At 41.0% G+C, this 15,304-nt stretch overlaps 1 protein-coding gene across 38 annotated transcripts in view; it reads left to right on the forward strand.

The window, feature by feature from the left end:
* Positions 1–15,304, forward strand: part of TEAD1 (TEA domain transcription factor 1) — a 173,117-nt gene that overhangs the window by 18,214 nt on the left and 139,599 nt on the right. The window contains exon 1 of one of the 38 annotated variants that reach the window (XM_083599398.1): positions 9,885–9,906. The exons of the other annotated variants lie outside the window; for them this stretch is intronic. The gene's annotated coding sequence lies outside the window, so the exon portion shown is untranslated. Of the gene's footprint in view, positions 1–9,884; positions 9,907–15,304 lie in introns of those variants that run through there. 38 annotated transcript variants of the gene reach the window in all.

A 15,304-nucleotide genomic window follows, 5' to 3' on the forward strand; every position in this document is an offset into this window, starting at 1 on the left:
CTTGAGCCTTACTAAACTCATCCAACATAACAGGACCAGACAGTGCTCTGGGAACCTCTCCAGATTCGTCGGCAGTAATAGTGGAGTCAAAGTCCCAGTGGATGCAAATAATTTTCTCTGAATTTCAGTGTACAATAAACCATTTTTGTGTGAGCTGGATTGATCTTCTCAGCCAAAACGACAAAGAAATATGCCACAGTTTGTTTAGATGTCTTCTTTTTACTATTTGTTTTTTAAAAAATGTGACTGGCATAGCAGTTTTGCAACCTAAAAAATTAGCTATTACTAAATTACTTTATCTGAAACTCTAAAGCTATGTTGAGTTATTAATATATACATTTAATTGGCCTAGGGTTATTTGACCTTGTTCCTAGCTTTAAATTCCTTCTCTGTTTAACTAAAAGAGAAAACGAGGAGTCAATGCTATGAAGGTCCATTAATCTATTGGCTATTTTCTTGCAGAAAAGTCTTTAAAAAATAATGACTCATCTTTTATATCATGTTTACAGGGTTTATTTTAATGTGTAAGATGCCTTGTGAGTGTTTGTTCTATAAAACTTAGAACATTATCTTTAAATGATATAGAACATGGAAATGATATATTTAAAATGTGTCTACAGGTTGACATTTTAATAGAATTGCCCTGTTACTAATGAATTCCACCCCACAGTTTTAGGACACTATTTTAGGCTCCGTTCAGATGCTTTCCTAAGACGATTGTCCAGTTGCTACAGTCAAAGCATGGGCAGACATTTTCTCTTCCTGTATGCATGAAATACTAGGTTGTTTACTCTTTCACCTTTCCCTGAGGGGAAAGAATTGCACAAATTGGGTTTATGCAGAGATGAATGTCCACATGGACTGTCTGCACGACACATTAAGTTATGAGAGTAGTGGAGGGCATTGAAAACCCGAGGATGCTCCTTTACCACAAGAACAAGATGAGCAGCCAAGGTAAGCATTTGAACTGGGCCTTATTGTTGTTTATCTCAGGATGCAGCAGATCAGAAATGTGAATCAGCTAATTAAATAAAACAGAGTCTTGTTCACTATGGTCAGTTCTGATGCTTACCTTGGCTGGAGATTCAGTTCCTGTGTTGGAGGAGCAGGCTTTCACACACTGCTCCCCCAAGCTCATAATGGATATCCACATGCGCAACAGCCTGAATTATGCACATTTCCCTCTTTCAAACAGTACTGTGGATAAAAAGGAAATTGTGTCTGTGGTTGGAGCTGATTTCCACTGTAAGTCCACATCTGACATGTTCTTGAACTGCATAAAAAGTATATGTAAATGCATGAAGCAATAAGAATTTGCTTTTTTAAGATAGATACGAGGGCTTGTGCTGTTCAAGGTGTGGCAGAGAACTCTTTTGCATCCTTATTTCCTATTCTCACACCACAGTACCCTTGTCCTCCCAACCGACTCATTGCATGCTGTTTTATGATTTGACTGGTGTAGCCCATACAGACTTTTGGCCGACACTTTAACTGACATTAGAAAGTTGAGGTAATTTTACAGTGGTACCTTGGATTAAGATTTTAATTCCTTCTGGAGGTCCGTTCTTAACCTGAGGCCTCCCATTGCTGCCACGCCGCTGCTGCACGATTTCTGTTCTCATCCTGAAGCAAAGTTCTTAACCCGAGGTACCATTTCTGGATTAGTGGAGTCTGAAGCATCTGTAACCCGAATTACCACTGTATTCTGTTTAATATTTCAACTTCTGCATGTTTTAAAGTATGGTTGTGATTTTTTCTTGATTTTACTGCTTTATCTTTTGTAGACCGCTTTGACGTTAGTTTACAACCAGGTGGTGTATAAATTTCATGAGTAAAATGAATAGATAAATTAACATTTTTAAGGAAAGCAACAGCTTTATAATATTTCATACAATAATTACTTATAAACTGACGCTATACATCAGGTGTAGAGAATCTGACATTGCGGACTACAACTCCCATCATCCATAGTCATTGGCTTCCTGGGCCTGATGGACGTTAATAGTTCAGCAACATCTGGGGGGCCAAAGGTTCCCCATGCTTTTTATGCATGTTTTCCCCTTGGAAAACCAGGAGATGCAGTCGTGTCTGATAAGTAAATATGGCTGCAAACATGCTTACAGTGGAGTTAGTTCAGTTGATCTTGGGATGTGTGTCTGGTGGTAGAAAATAGTATGTGTATGTGTATATATGTACTTATTACATATAACTAGTCTATTCTGTCTTTATTGACTACTAATTCTTGACTTTGTAAGAGTGCATTGGGTGGAGGGAACCATGTGTTTGTGTGTGAGAGGAGAAAAGAATATTTGTAAGAGTTATATAGGCATGGCGCAAGCCACTGAAACAGTAAGCATACCTAATGAGTCATATTTAGACATAGTGAAGCTGGCATTGGGAAGAACTGCAGCTGCTGGACTCAAGCAGGTGCAGTTGGGGGTGTTATAGGGAAATCTGAGACGGGAGATTGCTTGCTTTTTAGCATAGAGCTGAAAAAGCCTGGAAGCTGGCTTTTAAATGTTGGTTCTCTTCCCTCCACCGCCCTGCTTGCCTCTACATAAATTTAAGTCCCGCTCCCTCAACTCCCACCATCTGTAAAAAAGAAGATGATATCTATTAATCTGCTGTAGAGACCTGTGCAAATTCATGGGGTGATATACGAACCTCAGATACTTGGAACAGTGTATTTCTTGGTATCTGTGTTGAAGGCAAAAAGCGCTACTATGGTCAAACGCTGCAAATTTCACTCACTAAAGCCGTACAGTTAGCTGAAAGTTCACAGGGCTTGACATAACTGCTAGACTCAACTGGAACTGATTTTCAGTTCTAGGGTCATGTCCCCATGTGCCTTAAATATTAAAATCCCCTCTTATCAAAGGATGCTTACTTCTGTACAACCCATCCGGGATTCACAGACAGATAGGAAGTTGCAATAGTTGAGATCACCAGCCTTTTGGGGCCTGAGGGTATACTGGAAATTAAGAAACTGTCATGGTCTTCTCAAAACACCCATTCTTGAGTGGGCACTATTGAGTCGCTATTCAGACACCCCCCCTCCCGCAAAATGCACAACATCTACATACACCCCAAAGCCGATAAAACACAGGCAAAAAAGTAGGCTACCACCTCAACCAAACAGCTCCTCTAACCTCAATCAGCTGGGGTGAGGGTTCCATGGGGCCCACAGATGTTGGAGTCATAGCCAGGAAGATTTCTGTGCTGCCTTGACTGAAAATTGTCCTCAAAGGCGTTTGGAGCAGGAAATAGCATTGTAGGCCCCTTTTGTTGAAACATGCTAACAGGACTGGTGGGAAGTGCACAACCTCCTGAATAACCCCAGCTAAAGAACTTTGTTACCTTCATTTTTATGTTTTTGTGGATGCAGCTTCGATTAAGTAACAGAGTCAGAGCTAAGGCATATGGCTAGTCTAACATGCACGAAGGCTGATAATCCTGGAAATCTATCTTTCTACTGCCATCCTTACGGCTACCTTTTTTTGAGGGTGGGTGATGATGTCTGGAAGCAGATACTTTAAAAATCCTTGCATAATAAGCTTCCCTTGAAGTACTTTTATATATTGAAGTTAGACGCACTTGTCGCAAAAGCTGGCACCAGGAGTCTGTTCAGCGCAGATGACCAGTATTCAGTAATAATGTGTCCAGTGTTTGAGCCACCAATACAAAAACTGCTTGCGTAACTTTGTTTTGCTGGCAAAAATATTTTATGCTTGTGTGTGAGAGAGACAGAGATCCAGGCAGCCCTTGTGTTCTTTAAACTGCCTCTCCTGTACTTTGCAGGAATTTAGCTATGACCACTATTGTCACAGATGGGTCAGATGCTATCATATTTCGTTATTTATTTATCCACTGCATTTTTAAAAAAATGGCCCTTCCTCTAAATTGAGTTCAGAGTGGTATACAACAAAAATAAAAAGAACAACAGATAACTACCCTCAAAAACACACACATTAGTAACTTTTTTAAAAAAATTAAAAAAGACCCTCAGCAAATTAACAATTCTGTTATCGATGCTGCTTGTGGAAGTAATCTTCTGCTTCCAGATGAGTGGGTGATCAAATGCTGCCTGAATATCAGAATCGAAGAGGATAAGCACACTTTCAAGATGAGGGGATTCCACAGTTTGGGTGCCCCTAGTTAGCCCCTGTGTGTTCACAAACTGGCGATGGATGCAGAGAGCAATGTTCAGGAGCTATATTGCCAGGCTATCTCCTTTCACTTGTGCACAGTTCCTTAGAAAGCTTTCCTCCTGTTGCTCACATTATTTATAGCAGTCAAAAATCAAGTACTCTGATTTATATATACACAAAATGTCTGTCATTATATTGCAAGTTCCCTGCATCTAGATATCCAGAAACATACAGTTGTACCTTGGATCCCGAATGCCTTGGTACTTGGACATTTGGCTCCGGTTTGTGAACGTTCTTTGGAAGCCGAACGTCCGATAGGGCTTCCACGGCTTCCGATTGGCTGCAGGAGCTTTCTGCAGCCAACCAGAAGCCGCGCCTTGGTTTCTGAACGTTTTGGAAGTCGAACGGACTTCTGGAACGGATTCCATTTGACTTCCAAGGTACTACTGTAATGTGTGTTTATGTCTGAGCAGACGGTTGTTCCTCATTCAGCTGCATTTTATTCCATTACATTATTCCATTGCATTTCTAGCCCCCCCTTTTCTCTGAGGAGCTCAAGTACTCTCAAGGAGCACACGGTTCTCTTCCTCCCCATTTGACCCTCACAGCAACCCTGCAAGGTAGATTAGGCTGAGAGGTTGTGACTGGCCCAAAGTCACCCAGTGAGCTCCATCACAGTCAAGTAGTTGTGGTGGGATGTTGGGATGATGCCTGATGGTCCCACCTCTTTGTTGCAACACCTGCACCAGGAACCTGTGGGTACTTGTACACATGTAGGACCCTCTGCAAATATCCATTCCAATGTGGCGTGGGCCAAGTGCAATCCCATCCCTGTGTCTGTGTACATCTATACCTGGCTGGGGCAAAGGAACGAAAGGAGGGAAGTCACCAGTGCAGGAGCAGGAGACCAGAGGTCCTCTAAGGTGCGCAGAAATATAATTTATTGAACCCCAATGCATTTTGAATGTTCTTCATCAGGCTGCTTTCCGTTGTGCTCTGTTCAGAGTGATCCCACTATAAAAGGCACACACAATCACAGGGGAGGTTATGTTTTACTGATGGAGGTGGTATGTTCCTCAGTACCTGCTGCTGTGAATTGCTGTTGTACTCCAGCCTTGCTTGTCTACTGAGAGACCAGGACTCTGAACTCATTGGGCCTTTTGTCCTGAACAAGCAGAGCTGCTCTTCTTGTGAAGATGCCAACTTCCTTTCACCTTGCTTCAGAGGCTCCCCCCGCCCCGCTGTCTGAGTTACAGTGGGTGCTCTAGTCCAGTTTTTAGATTCTCTCCCCCCACGCCGGCACCCCATGGCTTGGAAATGCGTCGCCAGATTCTTGGGCTCCATGCCCTGTGTCAATGTAGGAGTGCCTGCGGGTGGACGCTTTATGTCAGGAACACTTTTTTTGCACCTTTAAAAATAGCATGTGTGCACGACAGCTGTAGGACTTTGTCGCTCAACTTGAAATAGTAATCTTAAACAGAGATATTACCATGCCCTCAATGAAAGCGATTGGCAGAAACTATTATTATCTTGTGTGCTGCTCCCTTGTAGGGAACAAATGCTTTGCAGCCTCATTCTCGTACAAATCCTTCTTTTTCTATCCAGATATTTCATAAAATACCTTGCGGAAGTTCTGTTTGTAAAGGTGGATATAGATTTAAGACACATAGCTGTAATTACCTATAACTTCTGTACAGTGGTACCTCAGGTTACATACGCTTCAGGTTACATACGCTTCAGGTTACAGACTCCGCTAACCCAGAAATAGTACCTCGGGTTAAGAATTTTGCTTCAGGATGAGAACAGAAATTGCATGGCGGCAGCAGGAAACCCCATTAGGTAAAGTGGTGCTTCAGGTTAAGAACAGTTTCAGGTTAAGAACAGACTCCGGAACAAATTAAGTACGTAACCAGAGGTACCACTGTACTGTGAATTAGTGTTCCTGTAGTCATCACATTTGTTGATTTGATTTAATTTCTTTATGGATGTCCTTTCCACAATAAGCTGTGCTCAGACTACCTTACAACAAACATTCACTTTGCAAAATGAGAAGCGTTAGGGTGGGGTAAAGAAGCAAGTTTACAAAATGTATCAATCAATTCAGATAGCTGAATATGCCTGCATTGTAAGGGGTTGGACTAGATGATCCTCAGGGATCCTTTAGTTGGATCCTTTATGTTGGATCCTTTCCAACATTCTATGATTCTGTGAGATAGGTTGAAAATCAGTAATACAGCATACAGAATAAACACACAGGTAAAAAAAGCTAAGGAGCAAGGTAGTTATACCCATTTTACAGAGCAATGACTGAGGCTGAGAAGGATTGACTTGCCAAGGGCACCTGGAGAGTTTGTAGCTGGGCTGGGATTTGAATCTAACACTTCTTCAGTTGAAGACTGGCCTGCTGAAGTGCTTGCTAGCACCTGCAGAGTAAGAAATAAGATTGAGGAAAAAAATCCTTGCCTTAGGCCACCCAGTGAGTTCAGGGGTGGGTTCTCAGTTCAGGTTATGGCTGGGCATCCTCTCTGCTGGATCTGTACAGTCGCTCAACCATTATCCTGCTGCAACTATTACCAGTAAATAGCACACAATTTCAATTAATTGACTTTTCTCCCCCAGTTGAATTTGTACAGTAGGATTCGGGGCTAAAAGGGAAAAGGGCATTGTTAGTGAATAGCTTTTAAATGACATCCTGCATAACCCCACCATTAAGACTTCAGGGAATATTTTCAGTTCTGTATCGCATCTGTGTGTATACCTTGAACTACACTTTGAGATGGCGGAAACTTTATGTACATGGTGAGATTTGGAAAATTATTGTTAGTTCAATTAGTTCAGCTCCTCCCTCGGATAAGCACGTATTTCTTAACGGGGGGGGGGGGGTGAGAGAGAAATCACGGTAGTTACAGTTCAGTGTTTGTATGAAAGGCAATTTAGTTTTCTAGTAACAACATTTCCATGATGCTTTTATATAAAGGTCAGTGGTATGTAATTATGTGGTGGACCAGTGGCAGGTGCTGTGTAACAGCAATTGCTGCCTTACATGTTAAATGTAATAATTATGCTAAGGAGCTACTTTGAAAAGTGTTGGAGAATATAATGCTTGTACAAAAAAATTTAATGTTGCACTTGTCATAACATCTAATTTAGTAATACGCATTAAGAGTAAACCAGTGTTTTAATTTTGCATTGGAATTTTTATGCCGTGGCTATTCAAGGAAAAGGTGTTTTGTTGCAATGCTTTTGCATTAGTATGAATGCAACATTTTGCTGCGGCGTATTGGCCTGTATATTTATTGTACAGGCAGAGCTTGGACATCATTTTTTGCTTATATGAAAAGATCCCCACTACTTGCTTCTAAAGAAGCATTTAACAGCTACTGTATCAGCAAAATAACAAACAAACAAATGGAGGACATTGTAAATTTGAGTCATTGAAGGGTTTCTTTTTTAAAGGAAAGTATGTGATGCAAAGTCACTTGAGATTTCCCATTTATCAGATTTTGTATTATTTTTAAATAAATAAAAGCGGGTAGTGCTGTGGGTTAAACCACAGAGCCTAGGGCTTGCCAATCAGAAGATCGGCGGTTTGAATCCCCGCAATGGGGTGAGCTCCCGTTGCTCGGTCCCTGCTCCTGCCAACCTAGCAGTTCGAAAGCATGTCAAAGTGCAAGTAGATAAATAGGTACCGCTCCGGCAGGAAGGTAAACGACGTCTCCGTGCGCTGCTCTGGTTCGCCAGAAGCAGCTTAGTCATGCTGGCCACATGACATGGAAGCTGTACGCCGGCTCCCTCGGCCAATAAAGCGAGATGAGCACCGCAACCCCAGAGTCAGCCACGACTGGACCTAATGGTCAGCGGTCCCTTTACCTTTACCTTTATGTGATGCAAAGTCACTTGAGATTTCCCATTTATCAGATTTTGTATTATTTTTAAATAAATAAAAGCTGTGAGTGAAATCCAATCCGGAGTCCATGGATGTGATGGGAGTTGGTTTCTCCTCCCTCTTTTTGTAGCCCTCATGTCCCAGTCTGCTTAAGAGGGTTCCCTGCCCCCTAGAACAGGTTTCAGAGAAGCAGGATGGAGGAGGATGCAGGATGGAGGAGAGGAAAGGTTTGCTTGCGCAAGAAGTCTGTGTTGCGCACTCAGGACACCACAACTAGATAGCACCCTGTGAGGTGAAGGCTTTTTGAAAAGCAAACAAATGCTGTAATAACATGAGACAGTCATAATACAGACCCGACTCTTTTCATTTGCAGTTTTGCTGCACTGCATTAAACCTGACCCCCCCCCAAAACCCCCAATCAGGTAAAAATTGAAACAGACATATTAATCTGTGAACAGGTTATAGCAAGAGGTATGGAATTTTCTCTTAGGTTTTCACCCAGTTCACATTTACTTGAGAGCTAAGTCGTCCTCACTGAGGTTTACTTCTGTGTGAACACACATAGGATTGCAATGCCAGTGTGGCTGGGTAGGAGAAAATGTGTGAGAGTCTAGGATTTGTAAAATGTGGCGCAGAAACTCGACATGGTTCTAAGAAGGATCACAACACTGGCTCAAGGGGTGGCTTGCAACGCACATGTTTGCATCGTGGGAAGTGTAACTGTTTACATCTCCTCTTTCCTGCAGCTGGAATGATACAATGTAGGATGGATGGCAGTGAGGGGAGGGTATGTTGAAGCAGTCAGGTAAGAGATGGTAGTGACCTCAAGTCTGGAAAGGAAATTCTGCACCTGGCTCACTTTATCTAATAAATTGTCAGTCTCTATTTCACTTTTTATATTGTAAACTGACTTGTCATCTTCACATGAAGGGCAGTATAGAAATGTAATGGAAAACAACAACAACTATGGTTGCTACAAGTGGGTCAAGGTCTGATGCAAGGTGGGCTGTGAGAGAAACATTACTACCAGGTATCTGGTAAAAGATTAAGAAATGGGTCCCCAAATGCCTGGGTGGAGTTTTGGTTCTGTGAAGGCTGAAGTTACCTGCTCTAGGCAATTTGCATTTGTAGAAATAAGTTGAGGGAAACACTCCTGGCAGCTCACATGGAGCTTAATGTTCAGTTTATTTCTTAAAACAGTATTTCTAAACTGCCCTTCTTCCAATGGATTCCAGAGAAGTGAACAATGGGGAAAAGTTACTCGAAACAGGACACGGATACAATGCACTAACATCCTTCACTATACAGTGGTACCTTGGGTTACATACACTTCAGGTTACATACGCTTCAGGTTACAGACTCCCCTAATTCAGAAGTATTACCTCGGGTTAAGAACTTTGCTTCAGGTTGAGAACAGAAATTGTGCAGCAGCGGCGCAGCGGCAGCGGGAGGCCCCATTAGCTAAAGTGGTGCTTCAGGTTAAGAACAGTTTCAGGTTAAGAACAGACCTCCAGAACGAATTAAGTACTTAACCCGAGGTACCACTGTAATTTACAAGCTGAGGCTATAAAAGACAATACAAACTAAAAAAACAGGCTGATGCAACAGAAACCCTTTAAAATTCCAGGGCAAATGAAAAGGTCTTGACGAAGGAATCGGCTTCTCTAAATGCGACACGAGGGTTCAACTGAGTTGGTGGGAGTGGCAAGCAGTCAGAAATGAGAAACCTGCCAGGTGATGGGCACTGTGACAGAGCGGCAGATGGTTCTCCCAAGTTACAGTTGAAGTCAGGGTGCGATGGTGAAGAAGGAGAAAATGCAGGAGCCAAGCGGTGCGAGGGAAAGTGTAGCTGGGGAGTGGATCGGACAAACGGTAACTTGGCAAGATTTTATTTACTTAAAGAATTTATGCCACCCAGTAAAAAAAAAAAAAGCACTGGGCAAGTTTCAAACTTGACAGAGTTGTAAGCATTGTTGGAAGCCCGAAATGAAGGCAACAGACACAGGTTCAGCAAAAGAAAGCAATATCTCTGTCACCACCACCTCTTTTGCTAATTTGGTGTAAATGGGATTCTTGTTATATTCAGCGCATCTTTGAATGTCACATAGGGTGGAGGAGGTTAGAGTCACTCAGAGGTTGCTGTGAGTGCAGAATGAGGATTTGTAGATCTCTCTTGCAGAAGGATAGTTTGCAGAGTGCACCCATCTTACGGCAGTGGAGGTATGTCTGCAATTCCACTTGGCTGCAGTACAGGAAATAAAAAAAGAAAAGGGAACTTTCTTCTCTCCCCCCAACCCCCATATAGTGTCTGAAGCTGCTCTAAGAACACAGCATCTTATCTTTAAAAACTACACAAGATTCGGAGACGTAAGTGTGAGAGAGTGGATGTTTTTCAATTTACATGTGATCATCTATATTTTAGTTAACAGCCTTAATTCCATGCTGCCTTTTTAGCATATACCAGCTGAAAAATAAATAGAAATACATGCCGTATAACTATTTGTAAGAGTCAGTCTAAAAAGTTTTCTAAGTTTAAAATACATAAGTTTGCTTATTCAGCCATCTAAAAATTGTGCAAATATTTGCGCAACATGAACTAGTAATAAAATTGTGATTTTTGGCTATTCAGCTATGGTTGAGTTAGGACTCTCACCTCAAACTGAGGATGTTTCCAAGAAATGCAGGACAGTAATGAACAGGCTGGGAGATGGGGAGAAAAGAGTAGGGTTCTGACCAGTAAAGATTTAGGAGAGAGGACATTAGGGCTTAAATTGATATCTTATTACATATTCATATGTATATGGAATTATATTGAATCAGATGATAGTATATTCCGTAGAGTATAAAATCTAAATATTAAAATGCATTGTTTAATTGAGATAAATTGGTATAGATAATCAATTTGGGTAGTGAAATCAAAACTAAGAGTTACAAACTTGATTATTGTTTGGAATCTTTAGATAACTGTTGGCAGGAATTATTGATAAAAGAAGTTTAAATGTCTGTTGCTCAATTGTATCTGCCAATCAAAGAATCTGGGAATCTGGATTACAGTTTGCTCACAAATGTCATTCCAAAATCATCTTAATGGCTGCTACAGAAAGTTTTCAAAGGATCATAGTGCAGGCCGGGCAGAGGTAACAAAAATCTTGAGTTCCACCGTAGTATGACTTAAAAAAGGAGGGCGTGTTAATCTGTGCTTGCAATCCTCAGATTGTGCTTGCAATCCACTGAAAGTAAAGCGAAGGTTTTTCCTGCATAGATAGCTTGACAAAACAAAACACTCAGCTTCACTCTGCGGCCTGGTGAACTGGACTTTCCACAGAAGAGAAGTGTTTACACTGCTATACGTTTTCTTATCTGTGCATCTGAACTTTTTCTCATTTCTCCCAAAGAGAAACGAAAGAACTGACACGCTTCAATTTTCCTGTTAAGAGCGCCAGCCAATTCACTTTAAGTCAGGCACGTTTGTTAGAAACCGATCCTGCATTCCCTTTAAGGAGAAAATTGTGCCGATAGATCTAAACTATTATAACAAAAGGGTGATAAATACAATATTATTCTTTGAGAATGTGTAAAATCAAACGAAAGATTTGGTTTGGGGGGAAGAGAAAAAGATTGTAATTGTTAGGCGAATCTTTTGCTTGGCATTTGGGCCACCCCATTTATTTATTTTTCTTAAAATCAGAGCCTGTTGTTATATTTACATTTTAATAACAATTCAGTTTATGGGCATGGTATGCATCGGGCAGAGTGCAGATGTGCTACACATAAGAAAAGCCTGCCTGATGGCACTTGTCCAAGATGACTTCACTGCTTTGTTATCGGAAGCCATGCGTTTCTCTGGCAGACAACTCCTTTTAAAATGGGATTGCCTCGGTTGTGAAGCATGTTCATTGAAGAAAAAACTCGGCCAAAAGATTAACTAGGACCTGCTTCACACTTTGTGCAGCAATCATGTTTACTGTGGCAATGCTACTATAAGTAAACACACCGAGTGTGAAAGGCAGATGTGACTCTGCAAACATGTCGTGCAAGTGTAGTCAGGAGCCCTGTTTGACTCTGCCTCCTTCCACCACATGCACACTGACCTGAGGTGTGCAGCTTCTTTCATGCTTTTTGCCTTTACTGTGGGAAATACTAGTTTGGCTGTGACAAACATGATTGCGGTGCAAAATGAATTTACTAGACTTAACACTTCTTACTATGTGAAGTCTCACTACATTCAGTAGTGCCTTCTCAGCAGTGGCTCCCCAGTTACAGAACTCAATTTTAAAAGATTCAGATTACTCTAATTTCCCAGGAAAAAATCCCAGTTCACTGTTTCACCCCTACCTCCAAATTCACTTTTAAACTCTCTTTTCTATAGGGACTTTGCAGTTTATTGAGGTGGCTCCTTTAACTTAGAATATAAATTTTGTTACGTTGCTGATTGCATGTATCGTTGTGCTTGATTGTTGATTTATTTTTCTGTGATGTGATGCCTGCTGCTTTTATTATGTTTAAATATGGTATTTGTTGCTCGGGGCTCACGCATGAGGAGCAGCAGGATGCAAATTATAATTAATAATAATAATAATTAATAATAAACAGATTTGTGTATTTTTGTAGATTTTGAGAAAAGATCTTATGTGGCTTGAAATACATTGTACTTCGCAGGATTTTTTTTTTAATTAAAGATACTTCCAAACGCCTTTTGGGATATTTCCTTTGGTTGATTTTTGTGTCACAATGAGTGTCACAATCAGACCAAATCACCTGATATCTAACTCTGTAATGATGTGCCTTTTGGAAGAAACCGTAAAAAAATAATAATTGAGGGGAGAAAATTCCTCAAACTGTGGAGAAATTAGAAGATTGCGAAAATCATCTTAAGCCTGAGATGTACTAGCTTTTAAAAGTTTACTGAGAATTTTCTGCTGCACATCTTAGAAATGGGAAAAGGGAGATTATATCTTAACCAACTTGTTCCCTTGAAGTAGGGCATAGGTCTTCTTTCCCTTCAGTGCTTAAAAATTTAACAGATATTTTTGCTGTTAAATGATTGTATCTGTGTTATAACTGAAATACAGATGAGTCTTTGGCCTGTCCACCCCTCATGCACCTCCCTTTTGCCATTTAAACTATGGAGCCACTAATTATCAGGAGTTCTGTTTTTCATCTAAACAAGGGAACTCTTGTTCCTAACTTTGAAATGAGCCAGGATTTCAAATTTTAAGTTTAATTTAAACTTAGATTATTTATCTTAAACTTTGTTTTGACTTGTTCTGAAGCTGATAACCATAGTTTGGTGGTTTGCGCTAAACAGGAAACTGTGGTTAATTAGAAGCTTCTGGTTTAATCATGAAGTAAGAGGTGCCTGGCGTGCTCTGGTCCATGGGGTCACGAAGAGTCGGACACGACTAAATGACTAAAAAAGAGGTTCCTGCTTACCTGAATGCTTAAGGCGAATCGTACAGATCCCTAGCTAGATAGAATTCACTTCTCAGGGCAGTTATTACAATGACACTAGTGCTAAAGGGCTTGGCTGTAGCTCCTCGTGATATACATTGTGGAAACCTCAGGTAATGTGTGAAACAGCATATGCTTCCACCATAAGTAAAAAAAAAAAAAAAGGAAACCAGATGAAAACATAACTGCCTGACCTCCTAGTTTCACAGGATTCATTGTGAATGAATCGTTTTCTTTGCCCAGCATGAATAACAGGTTTGCTTTCCTTATCGTTCGTTAATAGACTTTGATAACATTCCTGTTTCCTTTTCCTGCTTTGTCGTTGGAAGCTATCAACTGGGCAATGGGAATTTCATTATAAATTGTGAGATTAGTTTCTGCTCATTTGTTACAGTGCTTCGTCTGTGGGGCATCTTGTGTGATGATGATTGGCTTCCAAATTTTTGAAGTTTGCAAAAACCTTGTGTGGAGCAGTATGGGGAATGTGATAACCCTTTCCAAATGGGAGGGGGAGCCAGTGCAGAAATACTGACCCATACATGTAAGATTTTGGGGTCTTGTAGATGGAAGGGTCTTACTAAATACTTCAAACATCTGGAACTTTTTGGGTAGCACAGCACTTCTCAGACGTTAGGACCTAATGTGGTCCAGATTGGTTGCACAATGAGGAACTGTCCACCGCTGGGTCTTTTTTCTTTCTTTCACCAGCCTGCCTTCACTACTGATGGTGCACTTTTAAAAGAAACAGGCTCCCTTTATATAAATGTATGTGCCATGTTTAAATTTTATTGAAATACTCTCTCATATACACCAATATTAGTAATTAAAATGAAAAATAAAATGCAAAGGTATTCAGTATTGCAGATTCGGGGAAAGCAATCTGAACTTCACATATACACTAATAGGGTGCGGACTGGACATCTTGGAGCTGTGATGGGTAGGTCAATGAAAAGTTGGCGCAATGTGTGACAGGCACAAAAGAGCCAAATTTGATTTTACGGATCCCATTAGAAAAGGAATTGAAGATAAAACTGCTAGTGTCATAATTTATTTATCTTTCTCCCCTCTCTGGGAGTGCAGGCGGTGGTCATTTTGTGTGTCCAGTTGACACACGACCACTGAAATGCAGGTCCTTTTGGACCCAGAAGAGGGCAGAATGGGGGAGGAACAGACTAATGCATGCTCTGCCAACGTGTGGGGGACAGGAATATAACCCCCACACAAAATGGTTGCCGCCTCTCCCCCCTCTCTATACAAATTTGTGGTACGACCATTTGGCATGTAGATTTCTGGTCACCACACATCAAAAAGACTATTTTAGAGTGGAAAAAGTTGAGTTAAGTTAACAGATAAATTCTGTTACAAGCACCGGGTTAGCATTTTGATTGGACATCTCGTGGTTCTCTGTAGCTGAGAAACTGCATGGTTTCATTGGAACAAATTCCTTGGGCAACAGTCTTGCCTAGATTATATAAGGCCAGATTTGCTCTAAGTGAGTTCCGATGAGCCAACTGTCAAGTGGCAATTCCATCCACATTTTGCTGGGAGTAATCTCACCAGGGCTTTCTTCTGAATAGGGGTGTGTGGAATCACAGAGTGTGTAGGCAATTGTAAAGTGGGTTCTGCCTTAAAATTACAACATTTTGGTTGGAGGTTGTTAGCTGCAGCAGTACGGTTTTAGGGAAGCCTATGAGGTTCGTAGATATCTTGTTAGGTTCCAAATATCTTGTTAGGTTCCAATTATCTTGCTAGGTTCCAAAGGGTTGGCATGTAATTTAATGGTGGGACAAAATGACTGGCTTCTACATGCAACCATGGT

This window comes from Podarcis filfolensis (genome assembly GCF_964270895.1).
Source record: "Podarcis filfolensis genome assembly, chromosome: 1".
Lineage (NCBI taxonomy): Eukaryota > Metazoa > Chordata > Lepidosauria > Squamata > Lacertidae > Podarcis > Podarcis filfolensis.